The 17,006-nt window shown below is 41.4% G+C and overlaps 1 protein-coding gene across 3 annotated transcripts in view; it reads right to left on the bottom strand.

Moving 5' to 3' along the window:
• Nucleotides 1-9,077, bottom strand: part of GNB4 (G protein subunit beta 4) — a 55,353-nt gene extending 46,276 nt beyond the window's left edge. For all 3 annotated transcript variants that reach the window (XM_040621577.1, XM_040621576.1, XM_040621579.1), the window contains exon 1: nucleotides 8,899-9,077. The gene's annotated coding sequence lies outside the window, so the exon portion shown is untranslated. The remainder of the gene's footprint in view (nucleotides 1-8,898) is intronic.
• Nucleotides 9,078-17,006: the final 7,929 nt, after the last annotated feature.

The following is a 17,006-nucleotide window of genomic DNA, read 5'->3' as shown; positions in this document are numbered from 1 at the left end:
TTATATCCTTCCTAAGTCTCAGAGGAGCATTTCTGTGTGCGTTTTTAAATATTTTTCCCCCAAAAGCTTCCCTAGTGGCACATTAATAATCAATGAAATAATGAAATCTCTTGATAAGCTTTCGTTCCCATAAACATTAACACACAACCATGAAAACAAATATTTAAGTTTGAAAAATGTTTAAAGACCAACTGCTTTTGCTTTTTATGTCATGGGACAAGATGACCACAGTTTTCTTTTTTTTTTTTTTCTTAAATGTTTATTTATTTAAGTAATCTCTACACCCAACATGGGGTTCGAACTCAAGGCCCCAAGATCAAGAGTCTCATGTTCTTCCTACTGAGCCAGCCAGATGCCCTAAAACCACATTTTTCAAAAAGTTGACTCCTACTCCCACAACAGCCTCCCCAGAGACCCATTTCATAAGTAATACAAATAATGAAGATCCCTTGTTGACGAATTTCAATTTCCTTAAATAATTAGCTGTCCTCCATTTTTCTATTAAGTACATAATTTAATTTACGGAAGTCTAGAAAATAAAAAAATGTTTAAATTATTTCCTTATGAAAACCTGGTCGCTATAAATCTTGTTAACTACCCTAAATAAAATGTATAATCTCTGCTGCATGCCAGTTAAACAACAAAGTCTCATTTAGCTGAAGGGGTATTACGGGGTTTTTAATTTTACATTACTAAATAGTTAAAGCCCAATTTTCAATTTTTAACAATTCCAGGGTAAGGATGTGTAGGTGGGGAACTCATAAAAATTGAAGGGGAAAAAAAATGAGTCAAGCCATTGCTACATGTTACCTTAACAAAAATATCAAAAATCCCTATACACAAGCCCAGGGACTAATTAATAGCCCTTTGAGCACAGGGACCACTGTCCTCATCTCTGTGTATTCCAAAGTAGCGTTCTCTCTCGACGGTACAGATTATATCAATTTCTCCATAGCTAAAAATGCATTACAAGTTAGGTGATGAAGAAGAAGCAGTAAGACTTCTAAAAACATAGTATTTTTTAATAAATAAGAATGAATGTTTAAGGACCATCACTCTTCGATTGTTTATATAGCAAAAAGTTACAAACATGAATCAACAGGCGAGCAGATACAGTACCTCCATACAATGAAATATTATGCAGCTGTTAAGATGAGAACCTCAGAGCTCTAAATACTTGCAAAGATGCCGGCACTAAAGACATCCCCTGAACAATGCTCCCTTTTGGGGTTCCAACTGTAAGATAAGCATTTTGGTGGGAGTACACCCTTACCCAGCAAGGTGTATACTAAGCCTCCTTGGTAATAACCAAACAGCACAGGAAACAACCCTGCTAAAGCCAAAACTGGGTGGGAGAAGGGGGTAATTTAAGCTGTGTACTGCCTTAAATATTAAAGATGGACATTAAGAGAAACTTTAAATTTATATTATTTTAGCAAGTCAGTAGTACACGAGTGTTAAAATCACTTAATGTGATTGCTGCTACAAAACAAATTAAATAAGATATAACTTTGAGCAATTCTAGAAGGCTCTCCATAAGGCGTGCTGGAAAAACGGTATTGAGGAACATATATTATAAACTTATCAAGCATTTTTTGTTCATCACTCTTGCACCAAGGGAAATTTTTTGGTACCCGTGCCATCCCTGGACAGTAGAAGGCTGTCCGGTAGCATAATAATTAAGAGTGCTGTCTCTACGACACAACTGTTGGGGTTTGGATACTGCCTTCTCCACTGGCATATGTTAACTGACATACGGAAAAGTCGGAAGATTAACTGAAATTAATAGTAGTTGAGAAAAAGGTGTCTGTAAAATAAAAATGGAAAAATATTAAAAATATTTTAAGAGAGGGGTGCCTGGGTGGCTCAGTCGGTTGAACATCTGCCTTCGGCTCAGGTCCTGATCCCAGGGCGCTCTGCTCAGCGGGGAGTCTGCTTCTCCCTCTCCCTCTCCCCCTGCCGGTGCTCTCTCTCTCAAATAAATAAATGCAATCTTTAAAAAATACATATTTTAAGAGAAAGAAGTATACTTAAGCAGGAATTATTTTAAATAATCAAAACATCTTGGAGATAGTTTGTTGTTGTTTTTTACATCCTAACCCAGATCTCACTTTATTTTTTTTTTATTTATTTATTTTTTTAAGATTTTATTTATTTATTCAACAGAGATAGAGACAGCCAGCGAGAGAGGGAACACAAGCAGGGGGAGTGGGAGAGGAAGAAGCAGGCTCATAGCAGAGGAGCCTGATGTGGGGCTCGATCCCATAACGCCGGGATCACGCCCTGAGCCCAAGGCAGACGCTTAACCGCTGTGCCACCCAGGCGCCCCCCAGATCTCACTTTAAATATTGTCCTTTTTCTTGTCATTCTTTCCAATATCAATACGGTTAATTTAGAGGCTTGCCAAAAATTAAAATTTTGTAATCTTTGTAATTAAAAGTTAATTATCCAATCTGTGGTCAAGGTTCTTCCCTTTTTGTTTCTTCCTAGTGACCTACTGCACTCGTCTGGCTGCCTATCAGTGTTACCTCCACCAGAGGGCAGACAAAAGGGAGACGAAGCCAGCAAACAAAATTAACAACTTGTTAGCTTCCAGAGAAGCTTTAGCAGATCACCAAGAAACTTTAAACAGCACTTACATTATAGGATTCTCTGAGACAGTCTTCTCCATTTGAGACGGTATTAGTTAAAATATAACAAAAAAGCTGGAATATATTGATTCATGCATTTATTCATTCATTCAACAAATATCTGAGTTCCGACCACATGCCAGACACATTCCAGGCTCTAGGGATTCAGCAGTAAACAAAACAAACAAAAGGCCCTGTTGTCATGGAGCTTTATTCTATATCTGTCTAGGAGACAGATAATAAAGCACATAAATAAACAACAATTTCAAGTACAGATAAGTACTATGCAGGAGAAAAAAACCTGCAAGAAGTTAGCAACAAGGAAGGCTATTTTTAAATAAATCAATCTGTAAAGTCTGAATGAAATGATCCAATGAGCCATGCCTTAAATGGGAGAAGAGCATTCCAGGAAGAATAAACAGTAAATGCAAAGGTCCTGAGGCAGAAACTAACTTGGCATGTTGAATCAACAGCAGAGAGGATAGTGAGGCTGGAGGGGAGTGAGCAAAGCAGAAGAGATTAGAGGGGGTGGGCAGGAGACCAACCATGTAATCATGTGGGCCTCTTGACCACAGTAAAAGCTTCAGATTTTATCTAACAGTAATGGGCTCTGCTGCCTGAGACTGGAAGCTGAAAGAGCAGTCAGGAGCTCCTGCTGTAGTCCAGGCCCCAGAAGATGCTGGTTTGACACAAGGGTAGTGGCAGTAGAAACAATAAAAAATAGCCAAATTGGGGATAATAATAAGTTAGAGCCCATTATAGTTGCCAATGGGGGAAGAGATGTACCATGAGCGAAACAGGAGAATTAAAGCTAACTCTTAGGATTGTTAGCCTAAGCAACTGGGTGGATGATAACACCATTTTCTGAGGAGAGTAAGAAGCTCTCGCCGGTGAAACAGGATGAAAATCAGAGTCCGTGTCCCAGAAGCCAAGGGAAAATTGCTTCAACAGGAAGGAGTCCTCTATCACCCGTGTTAAATGTGGCCGAGCGATCTAATGTGGCAAGACTGATGTCACTGGTGACCTTGGGAAGAATGGTTTTTTTCACAGCACAGGAAGGACAAAGTCACTCTGCAGGGGGTTTAGAAAAGAGGAGATGGGGAGCTGAGGAGTAGACACAGCCGGCATGGACTCCTTCGAAGATTTTTTTTGTTGTTTTTGGACACAAAGCTTTACTGTTTTTTGAAGTTTTATTTTTAACATTTCATTTTTTAAAATTTCAAATTTAAAGTTGAAAAAAGTAGTATGGTGAATAAATACTCTTAGACCTTTCACTTAGATTCACTAATTGTTAATATTTGCCATGTTGGCTTTATCATTCTCTCTTCATATGTAATAATTAATTATGGCTTGTTCATTTGAGAGTATACTGAAGATATTTTGACCATTTACTCCTAATAATTCACTGTGTATCTTCTAAGAACAAGGGCATTGTCTTATATAACACAGTACAATGACCAAATTCAGGAAACTTAACATTGATGCAATACTATTATTTCATATTCAGTACATATTCAAATTTTGCCAATGTCCTGATAATAGTCTTAGGTCAGTTAGCTTTTCCAACCCAAGATCCAACGCAGGATTTTATGCGTTGCACTTTGTCGGGTTCTTAAGCTTCCTTTATTTATTTTTTTTAGCATTCTTTTTTTTTTAAAGATTTTATTTATTTGAGCAAAAGAGGGCGCGCACGAAAGACAGAGAGAGGGAAAGAGAGGAGAGAGGGTGCACACAAGCAGGGGGAAGGGGCAAAGGAGAGGGAGAAGCAGACTCCCGGCTGAGCAGGGAGCCTGATGGGGACTGGATCCACAACCCTGGGATCATGACCTGAGCCGAAGGCAGATGCTTGACCCACTGAGCCACTCAAGCACCCCAAACCTCATCTAGAACATTTCCTTTGCCTTTCTCTTTCCTGACATTAACATATTGGGAAAAGCTCATTTGTGGGAGGACCCTCAATTAAGGTCCCTCAATTGTTTCCTCTTTGTAGATTTTGGTTATGCATTTTAGAAAAACCACCGAAAGGTTATGATGTCCCCAGTTCAAGCACATCAAGAGGAACCTGTTTTGTTTTGTTTATTAAGATTTTATTTATTTATTTGAGAGAGAGCAGGAGCAGCGGAGAGAGAAAGAAGCAGACTCCCGGCTGAGCAGGGAGGCCAACACGGGGCTCCACCCCAGGACCCTGGGATCATGCCTTGAGCCAAAGGCAGAAGCTTCACCGACTGAGCCACCCAGGCGCCCCAAGAGGAACCTGTTTATCTGGCTATTGGTGATGTTAACTTTGATCATCTGGTTGAGATGGTGTCTGCCAGACTTCTGCACTGTGAAGTATTCCTTTTCCCCTGGGTCATTAATCTCTGGAGAGACCACCGGAAACTGTATTAGTACCCTTTTCCCCATTCCATTTTCTCCATCAGTAATGCTTTCGTGAATCAACATGACCATGATGGTGGCAAGCCAGTCACTCTTCTAACTTTATTGCTCCTTCTACCTTTTTATTGGCAGTCTACTTGCTTTTCCTTTATTTATTATGAACTTGTGGATTCTTATTTTATTCAGTGGGTTATAATCCATTACTATCATTATTCATTTTGCAGCTCAAATTTTCCCAGATTTGGCTGCTCAAGCTAGTTCCTATGTCCTTCTGATGTGCCGCCACCATTTTTGGGAACACTTTCTTGCCTTCTACTTCCCCTGCCCCAGCCCTTGAACCAGCCATTTAGATCTGGGCACTACTTGTGCTCAGGGCTTCTAGGGTATCATTGCTTCTAGACCTTTCCATCAGACAGAGCTAGGAAATATATAACTCTAAATCCAATCCAACACCAGAGAGTGCTTCACCGCCTTCTCCATTTCGTATCTTTATTTCCCTTCTCCCACAGTGAAAATGCTACCTCAAAAAAATATCAATGAATTTACTCATTTGTTCATTTCTATGATACGTACAAAATAGTTCCAGAGTTGCTATATCTCTGCCACTATAAAAAACCAGTTTGCTACACAGGGTTCAAGTTGATTTTCTTGTTGTTGTTGTTGTTGTTCTTTTTTTTTTTTTTTTTGCAGTCCTTTCTATCTTTAGATTAAAGGTAGATAGTTCCAGGTGCTGTGTTAAAAACTTACTTGGATTTTTCTTTTCTTCAGAGAGTTCATGTTATTCATTGAAATACAGTTGGTTCCTTTGTTTTGTTTGTATTCAATTTTGGAGGTTTTTTTCTTTCAACCTTGTTAATTTTATTTTTTAACATACAAAACATAAACAAGTTTCCAAAACTATACAAAAAGAGATAATCACAGCAGTGCTGTTCCCTTCGCTATAACTTCTACTCAGTTCCTACCCACCCCCCGAAGGTAACTAATTAGTTTCTTGTTATCCTCTCCTGTATTTATTTTTATTCTACCAAAAAAATTACATTTTCTAAAAAAAAAAAAAATGATGCTTTCTCAATGTGGAGCCAGAGACATGGGGCAGAATACTAGATCAAGAAAAGAATTTTAAGATGGGAGACACAGGAGTGCCTGGGTGGCTCAGTCAGTTAAGCATGACCCCAGGGTCCTGGAATCCAGCCCCGCATTGGGCTCCTTGCTCAGCAGGGAGCCTGCTTCTCCCTCTCCCTGCTGCTCCCCCTCTTTATGCTCTCTCTCTCTGACAAATCAAAAAATAAAACCTTTAAAAGAAATATCTTCTGGTTTAATTTGAGGAATATCAGAGGGCTCCCATATTCCAAAAGAGACTGCCATACTGTTTATAACCTTCCAAAATAGTTGCATCTATGGCTCTAGAAAACCCACATTAAAATGGGGATTTTATTTTGGAAGGATAATCAAGTTTTCACTACCTATTAATGTCAATAGGAGAAAACCTGCCCTCACAAGAGGGAGGTCTTGAACTTTAAGCCAGACATTGAACCAGGAACAGAGAGGTGAGAGGAGAACGGCTGACACGAGGATCTGTACAATAACACAGATTAGTAACAGTCATGCTGGAAAAACAAACCCACATCTCTGGCACGTCTTGGAAAATTCACAAATATGCTAACTAGTAACTGAGGGTCATTCCGCATGTTCTGGCACGAAGTCAATGTGGCACAGAGGAAAGAACGTAGTCTTCAGACTCAGAGAGGTCTGGCTTTGAACGCCAGTTGAGTGACTAAACAGCTACATGACCACAGGACCACAGGCAAGTTATTTAAGATCTCAGGGGCATCGTTTCCTCACCTGTAGAACTGGATAATGCCTCCTTTGCCAAGTTCATGTAACATATAAATAGAATAATGTGTAGCATATCCCTGGCCCAGAACAAATGTCTAATTAGTCCCTATAACAAATGCAGGTTAAACCAGTCAACAAGGTAAAGAAACTAGTAACAAAGTGTACTTTAGTAACATGCCTGAAAAACTCTTTGAGAATTCACACCATCTCAGGCAGTACTTGGTAAGGGCAAAAAAATGTCCGATACTTTGTTCCAATTCTCAATTTTCAAAATGTCCCAGAATCTATTTTTAAAGTGTAAAAATATGTGCTGACATACTAAAGCGCCAATGACTTAAAAGAAACAATTCTGGGGGGATGTTGATCAAATGGTACAAACGTCCAGTTACAAGAGAGTATGCTCTGGGGATATAAGGTACAGCATGGTTACTATTGTTAACAATACTGTATTCTATACTGGAAAATTGCTCAACACAGCCATGCACACACACAGGTAATTACATGAGGTGATGAATGTGTTAACTAACCTTACCACGATCATCGTTTTGCAATATATATGAATATCAAGTCATCACGTTGTACACTTTAAACTTATATCATGTTGTATGTCAACTGTATCTCAATAAAGCTGGAAAAAAATGATCAAAGAAGCAATTCTACAGGTTAACAAAGACCAAAAACTCAGAAATAACCTCCTAAGCAATGCTTACGGCTCACAGAGATGAACCTCAACGCACTGCAAGCCACGTTAGCCAATTTTATAAATGTGTGTACACAACACAGTTAACCACGTTCAATATAACGGTATTTTAACAGCTTCTATTTCAGTTTCAAATTCACCTACAAACCAAAATGCAACACAGAAAATCTTAAAATGATCTTTAGCCAAATTCTGAAATATACAATAAACTTTCAGAGCCGCGGATCTGTAATAACCCAAAAGCCCCACACTAAAGAATCTTAAAATGTACAATGGCAAAGAGACTCAAAGCATACAATTTCATGGATCCAAACCGTCCTTTTCCTCCACGACTAGAAAAGACTTCCCTTTCATCTTAAATAAGCAGTGTGTGCTCTGTGTTCTAGGAGAAGTACTCAAAGGTCACAATCTCAGTTTGCAACTAAGAAGGAATGATAATAAAGCGTTCCGATCAACAATTAAATCTCAAATGTCTTAAGAAAACTTCCCAGCAGGGTGCTAATCCACACGCCGAGCTATTCTGCCAGTGGCCGAAAGAGAAAAAGATGTATCCACATCCTCTACCAAAAGAGAAAGGGAAGGAGTGGGAGAAAAGGGAAGAGAGACAGAGAGAGACAGGCAGAGAGATGCAAAATAACAAAGCATCACTTCTATAAACAAATGAAAGTCTGTTTTTAAACTTTTGGAAATTCAGTCTTCCCTTACCGTATAGCAATAAATATCAAAGAAGGCAATCATTTGTGTTTTGAAGCAGAAAAAGAATGTGGAGAGAAAAGGAAAACATTTGATCACGTACAGAATTTACAAGAATTCATAATCCATTACCCCCGCCCCAATACTGGACATATCATTTCCAAAACAAATTTAACACGAAACCACTAGTCTCATTTTTAGCACTCAGCGGAAAACTTTTATGAGCTTTCCCAGAGCTCTCCACCCAATAACCCTTCTGGGCAGTCCCGAATAACCGCTATTTTCGGGGCAGCCACGAGCTCGCGCTCTGGGTCCCCCAGCGAGGCCTCGGGGCGTCGGGACCGACCTGGGGGTCTGGAGGCCGGGGACTACAGGCCGCCCCCTCGCCTCCCAGAGCGAGCGGTCCGAGCCGCCCAGGAAGTGCCCGAGGCGGCGGCCGAGGGGCTGGCCCCCGCGCGGGAGCACAGCGCGACCAAGGCGCGCCCGTCCCGTCCCTCCCGGGCAGGCTCCGCCGCCCAGGGCGCCCGACCCGGCCAGCCCCACGCCACCACCGGGCGGGGTTCCGCCGGGGCGGCCCCGAGGCGCCCCACGCCCCCTGCGGGAAGCCCAGGATCCCCCTGCGGGGCGCTCCGACAAGCCGCGACGCGTGCGGTCGCCGCCTACCTGGAGGGAGCTCGGGTCCGCGTCGACCGGCCGCTGCCTGAGTCCGCGGGGAGCTCAGCAGCCCCTCGAGCGCGGAGCCGGCGTGCAGAGCACAGCGCACCGCCGAGACCAGCGCCGCGGAGATCCGCCGGCCACACCCAGGCCCGCGCCGCCCAGCAGCCAACTCCGCGGCGCGCCAGGGCCGGGGCGGGGACGTGGCTCGAGGCGCGAGGCGCGAGGCACGAGGCGCGCGGGGCCGCTGGGGACGCGCCGCGGGCACGCGCGCACCCTGGAGCGCGCGTCGCCCGGGCGGGGGACGGGGGGCGAAGGCAGCGGGCGCCGCGCGCAGCTTCTGCTTCCTATTTTCTCTCTCGTTTCCTGCTAGAAGAAGAAGAAAAACATTAATTCCCAGGCAGTTTCGTTTTCTTGTCGTTGTGGCGCCTGGACGCCGGAGCACACTTCTGAGTTGCGCCCAAGTGGTGTGGCCGGTTTCCTTCCTGGCACCGCAGAAGCCTCAGTTTGCTCGTGGGCAGGATGGGGGCTGACGTAGAAGACCCCAAGGTCCCGTTTGGGTTTAACAGTCGGGAATTCTGCGTTTAAGAAAGTACACTGGAGCCCAGAGTCACACTACATTGCGTTGGAATCCCAGCTCTGACCATCGCTGGTCGGGTGACCGTGTACGTCTCAGCGACTGAGCCTGGTCATGGGCAAAATAGGGATGATACCTGCCTCATAAAGGTGCTAAAATATCAAATGAGATACTGTTTGCACTGGGCCTGCCTCCAGATAAATGATCAATACTTGGAAGTTATTGTTACCGATGAAACCAGGCCTTTCAGAGAACCCTGGCAAGTCGCTGATCCCTGCATGAGTTAAACATCACATGCATCTCAACCGACTTTTTCCCCACATTTCTCCGGGTGTTTTATGTTTAAAATGTCATAAAATGAATGCAACTACCCAATTTGCTTCCTCTGAAGTCAGTACCGCCCGGGAGCAGTTTTCCTCTCCCCACCCCCATCTTTCTTCGGAGTTAATTCCAGTTTGACAGACTGTTGCTATAGCATTCCTTCTCTGACGTCAAACAATTTAAAGAAACCGCCCTGGGTAACGAACACTGCAGAGGAGTTCTTTGTGGAGTTCTGTGCCGGAGGAAGGTTTGAACAATGTGAGAGAACTTCAACACCTCCGCAGCTTCGCATGCTTTCCTCTTCGGCAGCTTCCCACTATCACCTGGAATAAATCTCTTCGTACCTTAAAGAAGATGCTGCCATGCGAAGCGCGGTCTGATGGCGACTGTGCAGAAAATGTGGCCGTTTTGTATAAAAGCCAGACCATGACAAAAATGGAAACTGTTGTAGTGCTAAGATGATGAAATTATAGGTGTTTTCCCCCAAATTTTTCATTTTCCTTAATGTGAGGTGCTTTTTCCATGAAGAAGGAGAAATGTCAAATATTCTACATACCGAAGTGTCAGAAAAGTTGATTGAGACTTGAATGGTTTGCATCTGTCACCGTTTGTTTTAATGATTAAATCCTGAGCTTTAAGCACTGTCGTTTTTAAAAGGAAGCAAAGGGAAATTATTATTTAAGGAACTCCTATTATACACCAGGCTCTCTGCTTTCTTGTACTGTGCTTATAATGACCTCTCATAATGACCTTACAATGTGCACTTTATCCCCATTTCACAGATAAGGAAACTGAGGCTCAGTGAGATTAAGTCATTTACCTAAAGTCACACGGGGAATGGCAAAGCCTACATGGAACCCAGATTGGATTGACTTCCAAATCCACTTTCTTTAGATATTTTCTTTCTTGTTCTTGTGCCCTGGAACGTAACAGATATTATAGGCCCTTGAGAGGTAATCAGGTCAAGTTTATTAGTTGAAAAACAAGTTGCTGGTATTTAGGAAAACCTGGTGGAAATTACTGAGATAGTCTATTGCAGAAAAGAATGGGGGAAATATAAATCAACAGCTCCTTACTACAAAAATCTAAAAAGATGTAACAAGAATTTTACTGACCTTTGTTTGAAGATTTGAGAATAGGGGTGCCTGGGTGGCGCCCGGTTAAGCGCTTTCGGCTCAGGGCGTGATCCCGGCGTTATGAGATCGAGCCCCACATCAGGCTCCTCCGCTATGAGCCTGCTTCTTCCTCTCCCACTCCCCCTGCCTGTGTTCCCTCTCTCGCCGGCTGTCTCTATCTCTGTCAAATAAATAAATAAAATCTTTTAAAAAAAAGTTGAAGATTTGAGAATAAATTACACAAAATGATGACTTCAACCTTAATGAAAATCTGATGCGGACAGAGAAATTACTAGTAGAATAAAGTCCAAGTACGAAAGTTCAATTGTTATCCAAACTAACGCACTTCCAAGAATATTATATTTCTGTTTTGCCACATCTGCTGCATATTTTTTCTGAAAAGAATACTTACTTGTTAAAGGACAAGCCTGTATTGCAAATCTGAAAGTAGAACTGATGAAAAGAATTTCATTACCAGGAATAATTTCCTAAGAGCACAGTAATGCGTCTAAGTGATCCAGCAATTAGTAATATTGCAAATGGTAATGTAATCCACGTCAAGAGAAAACGAGGGAGAGAGAGAGAGAGAGAGAGAGAAAGGGTTGTGCTAATATTTTTGAAGCCTGCTGATTTGTGTAAACAATTGTAGTGATGTATCCTGCTTCTAACGCTTAAACCCAGTTCTTGTGTTTGGGTGTCACTGGCTGATATTTAGATTTCTAATTCATTAGGCTCTTGTTCTCAAATCTTACTCTATGAAAAGAGAGGATTGGGTCCGAGCTAGAGAACCTTTGAAGATAAAAGCCCCATTTCATCCCTGTATTCCAAGTAGTGTTTAACAGAAGACCTTGCACATAGTAGGTACTCAGTGAACAAATGAATTAATGAAGGAACTTGGCCACTTTGGTTTACTCAAATAATCTTCATACCTAGCCCTAACCCCATGCCCTACTCAGAATCATAAAAAGGGAGAGAGTGATCATTATTTTTCTGGGAGTTTGGTTGCGGTTGCTTCTGCAGGGTACACAGAAGGGTACGCCTACGGTCAAGTTCAGAGAAGCCCCGCTCTCGGTCCTATGTTGAATGAACCTGAGAATCTGGTTCTCAGGGAGTGACCCTAAAATTCACAGTGCCCTAGCTTTATAACCTCCGCTTTTAAATTATACTCTAAAAATCATATATTTTTTTTTCTGAGCCTGCTTGGTTCTCAATGACAAGCACATTACGAAGAACAGAACCATCAAAGTGTACGATACACCAGCACTGCTCTGTTGAATGTGTTGTAAGCGTTCCAATTCTGTTGTATTCAGGATGAGGCTAAAATTTAAATATACAATACACTTTATGGAACTAAAGTAACAGATTTTCTTCTAACAACAAAATAAGTTTTTCTTTAAAGATTTATTTATTTATTTTAGAGTTGGGGGGGGCAGGGAGAAGGGAGAGAGAGAATCCCAATCAGACTCCCTGCTGAGCATGGAGCCCGACACAGGGCTCGATCCCACAACCCTGAGATCATGACCTGAGCTGAAACCAAGAGTTGGATGCTCAACTGACTGAGCCACTCAGGCACCCCACTGAATAAGTTTTAAAATATGAAATGGAAATTGTCTAATAGAATGTACAACAGGTTTCCTCAACGATGTGGGAATTGATTCCTTAGTCAATTCTATAAGAAGTTTACGTGTCATTTCAGACATCCTTGATCCTAAGTGGTTATATCTAAATACTTTCCTTTTTCTCATGCAAGATGCACTTCCATATTAGATCATTTTCCAGCTTACGTTTCAAGATTGCCTTTGCTGTATTCTTCTGACACTCCTGATACAAATCAGTTAGAGCTCTTGGCATCTTTCTACTCAGATTCTCTAGTGGCAATTTGGGTCTATGATCTCCACGCTCATCAGTGACCTTAGGAGAGCGCTGTACTTAACTAACGATGTCTGTCACAGGCGTGAGAAGGGTAAGGAGAAGCACCCGGCATATATTTACTGCCCCAGATCCTTGGTTCGGGTCTCTGGAATCTGTTAGTGGAAAGGGACAGGCAGAGTGAAAAGACTACTAAACTGCACATCGGAAGACTTGATTCTGAGTTCTGACTCTGCAACGAAATATCTGTGTGATCTCGAGCAGACCACAACCAACCTGCACTCTGTCTCTTACTCAAATATAAAACGGGAGTGCTGGATGTGGCAGGACGGGCAAATAGCACGGATACCAGCACTCAGTACTATGCCCAGTGTCCAACTTCACTGATAGTCATGCATTCTCTTCCTCTAAACTTGACCCATCCCAGGAATGCCAGGGAAGTCTCGTCTGTTGGTGCTGACAAGTGAAAACATTCTATTAGCTCCCCATTGCTGTGTAAAAGGTCATCCCAAAACTTAGTGGATTAGAACAAAAATCATTTACTTTGCCCATGGGTAACTTAGACAACTTAGACAGGCCTTAGCTAACACACTCTTTGCTCTAGGCAATTCACCTAGTTTGATTTTACTTTCAAGGTGGCTCTCATAGGGTTGGCAAGTTGGTGCTGGCTACTGGTTGGAAGATGGGCCAGGGCTGTGGACAAAGACCTCCATTCCTCTTCACATAAGCCTTTCCATGGGCTACTCGGAAGTCCTCACGATACACTAACTGGGTTCTAAGAGCAAGTGTTCTGCGGGAACAAGGAGGAAGTGCATAGCGTTTTTATGACTTAGCCTCAGGAAGCGCATACCGCAGCTTTCACCGTACTCTCTTGTGTATGCAATCTCAAGTTCAAGTGGTAGGGACACAGACCTCTTGATGGAGGAGTAGTAAGATAGGCTGACACCTAATGTTGCAGCCATTTTTGGAAATACAGTCTGCCACAAACAAGCGTATTTGCTAACCCTGGGTTAATCTATGAGTCTCACAATCTAAGAATCTGTTTTTCCAGTCCTTCCTCCCACTTAGCATTGACTTTGCTTATTTATACTAATGTGCTCTACCCAAAAGATATTTCAAACAAGGGAAAATATCTTGCTTTCCTTGCTAATTTGTTTGTTTGGCCTTGCTTTCTTTTTTTAATTTTAATTTTTAAAATTAACATACTGTAAAATTGACCTCTTTCTCTTCATATATGGTTCTATGACTTTTTTATGGTTCTATGATTTTAGACACAAGTACAGATTCATGTAACCACCTCTAGAATCGGTATACAAAATAGTTTCATCACCCCCAAAGAACTTCCTCATGCTATCCCATTATTATTACTATTATTGTTGTTGTTGTTGTTGTTATTGTTGTTGTTACTAGCTCACCTCCCTCCCCTAACCCCCAACAATCATTAATCTGTCCTCCATCTCTATAGTATTGTTTTTTCAAGAATATTATGTAAGTGGAATCATACCATGTGAAAACTTTTGAGACTGACTTCTTTCATTCATCATAATGTCTTGTTCCTTCTTGTTGCTGAATAGTATTCCATGGTGTGAAAGTACGACAGTTTGTTTATTCACTCACCTACTCAAGGATATTTGGGGTGCTTTCCAGTTTTGGGATTCATAATTCATAATTATGAGTAGTTTCTATAAACACTCATGTACAGGTTTTTATATTAACATATGTTTTCATTTCTCTAGGGTAGATAACCACGAGTGGGATTGTTGGGTTATATGGCTAGTGTATGTTTAACCTTATGAGAAATTGCAAAATTGTTTTCCTGAGTGGATCGTTCATTTTTCATTCTCACCAGCAATGTATGAGAGTTCCAGATGCTCCTGGGTCCTTGCCAGCACTTGATACTGTCAGTTTACATTTTTAAGAATTTTGCCACTCAAATGAGTGTGTAGTGGTGTCTCATAACAGTGCTTTAATTTGGAATCTTCTCCAGCATCACACATGCATGTTATCTCCTGCCTTTTCCTGCCCAGATCCATTCCATGCATTTCTGTCAAATTAATTTTCCTGAAACACAGCACTGATTAGATCCCTTTTTGGCTCAAAGGACGTACAATGGTTTCCAATTATTTACTGAATTGAATATATCTTCCTTGCCCTGGCACGCAAGGCCTTACTGAATCTGGCTCCAACCTACCTCTCCAGGCCCATCTTTTACTACTTTGCTCTATTTTTCACTCCACTCAGTCCTTTTGCTCTTCAGAGAGTAGGGTCCTGTGCCTTTTTATCTTTCTCAGTGCTGTTCTCAAAACCGGCTCTTCCATTCTTCCCTCTGTATCTTTCAAGACCCAAGAATTGTAAGGGGACTCTCCTGGCCCTTTTGTGCTGGCTACACCACTATACAGTGCTGTGCAATCTCTCTCAGACACTCTCCCAGGCTCTTAGAGGACCCCCCTGGACAGGTCAGCAAATCCAGGACTGGGCAAGTATCCAGCTGGGGAATGGATCTCCTTTGCTTATAGAGATCAAAAACTTTCCAAGCAATTCTATTAAGAACCCCTACCTTGGAGAGGGGAGAGAAACCAAGATAGGGGGTTAATCTCTCTTCCTGATGCTGCATTCGCCTTGGGACATTTCCTTCCCCAAACTCATTCCCCCTTTAACCAATGTCTGAACACTAGAAGGCAAAGAGTGAATATATAGTAATGATATTATGTCTGTCTTAGAAGTTCTCAGAGAGATTTTTGAAATATTTTCGAGATTTGAGTTTAATGATATGGTAATTTTTCAAGTAACTTTCCGATAAAGCATAAAGAGTTCTGATAGCTGTCAACAATATGTCATTTCCCTTTAGCACTGGAAGCTGAGAAAGAATAATTTAATAACATTAATAATTTTCTGTTGGAAACAGTTGCTTTGGTCTGATACCAAATCATTTTGCCTGGGCTTCAAACTTTTCTTAGGAGGTTTAAAAAAAATGAAAAGCAGGTATGTAAATCAATTATTGCTCTAAACATTTTTATTTGGTGGTAGAAACATCACTAATAACAAACATTAATGAACCTGTTCTTTAAAACAAATCTCTAAGATTAAGGGAATGACTTTGAACTTGCTCTGCTTAAAATGGAGTTATGAGTTCCAACTTCCTTAGCCATCTTCTCTAAGTGGACCAGAATATTCAAATCATGTTTCCACCAGCCCAAATAAATTCTAAAGAAATCAAGTGAAATTGTTAATGATAGCAAATTCAGTTCAGGTCAAGTGTATGATGTATTTCAGTTACACTTACATACCTTCCTCCTTGTGCAATTATTATGCCCATAATTACAGCATCTAGAGCACAATATATTCTTTTGTATGATCTAAAAGTTTGCAATTGCCTGACTATTTTATGCCAAAATTTCATTCCTGAAGGGCTCCCATTTTATCACTATATTCATAGTCTTAGCACAGCACCTGCACATAGTAGGGACCCATCAATGTTTGATCAATGAATGAAGGAATGAATGAGAGTGCTAAGAAGAAGTCACTGGGAGCATCACTCATTCATTTGTAAGTACTTGATGAGTTCTCAGATGAAAAGCTATCTTCAGCAAGGATGTCCACTATCACCACTGCTGTTCAACATAGCACTAGAAGTCCTAGCCTCAGCAATCAGACAACAAAAAGAAATAAAAGGCATCTGAATTGGCAAAAGAGAAGTCAAACTCCACTCTTTGCAGATGACATGATACTCTAAGTGGAAAACCCGAAAGACTTCACCCCAAAATTGCTAGAATTCATATAAGAATTCAGCAAAGTGGCAGGATATAAAATCAATGCACAGAAATCAGTTGCATTTCTATACACTAACAATGAGACAGAAGAAAGATCCCATATACAATTGCACCCAAAACCATAAGATATCTAGGAATAAACCTAACCAAAGAGGCAAGGGATCTGTACTCAGAAAACTATAAAACACTCATGAAGGAAATTGAGGAAGACACAAAGAAATGGAAAAACATTCCATGCTCATGGATTGGAAGAGCAATCTGTATATTCAGTGCAATCCCTATCAAAATACCATCAACTTTTTTCACAAAGCTGGAACAAATAATCCTAAAATTTGTATAGAACCAGAAAAGACCCCGAATAGTCAAAGGAATGTTGAGAAAGAAAAACAAAACTGGTAGCATCACAGTCCTGGACTTCAAGCTCTATTATAAAGCTGTAATCATCCAGACAGTATGGTACTGGCA

The sequence above is a fragment of the Ursus maritimus genome, unplaced genomic scaffold (assembly GCF_017311325.1).
Source record: "Ursus maritimus isolate PB19 unplaced genomic scaffold, ASM1731132v1 scaffold_4, whole genome shotgun sequence".
Lineage (NCBI taxonomy): Eukaryota > Metazoa > Chordata > Mammalia > Carnivora > Ursidae > Ursus > Ursus maritimus.
This window is presented reverse-complemented; position numbering and strand designations above follow the sequence as displayed.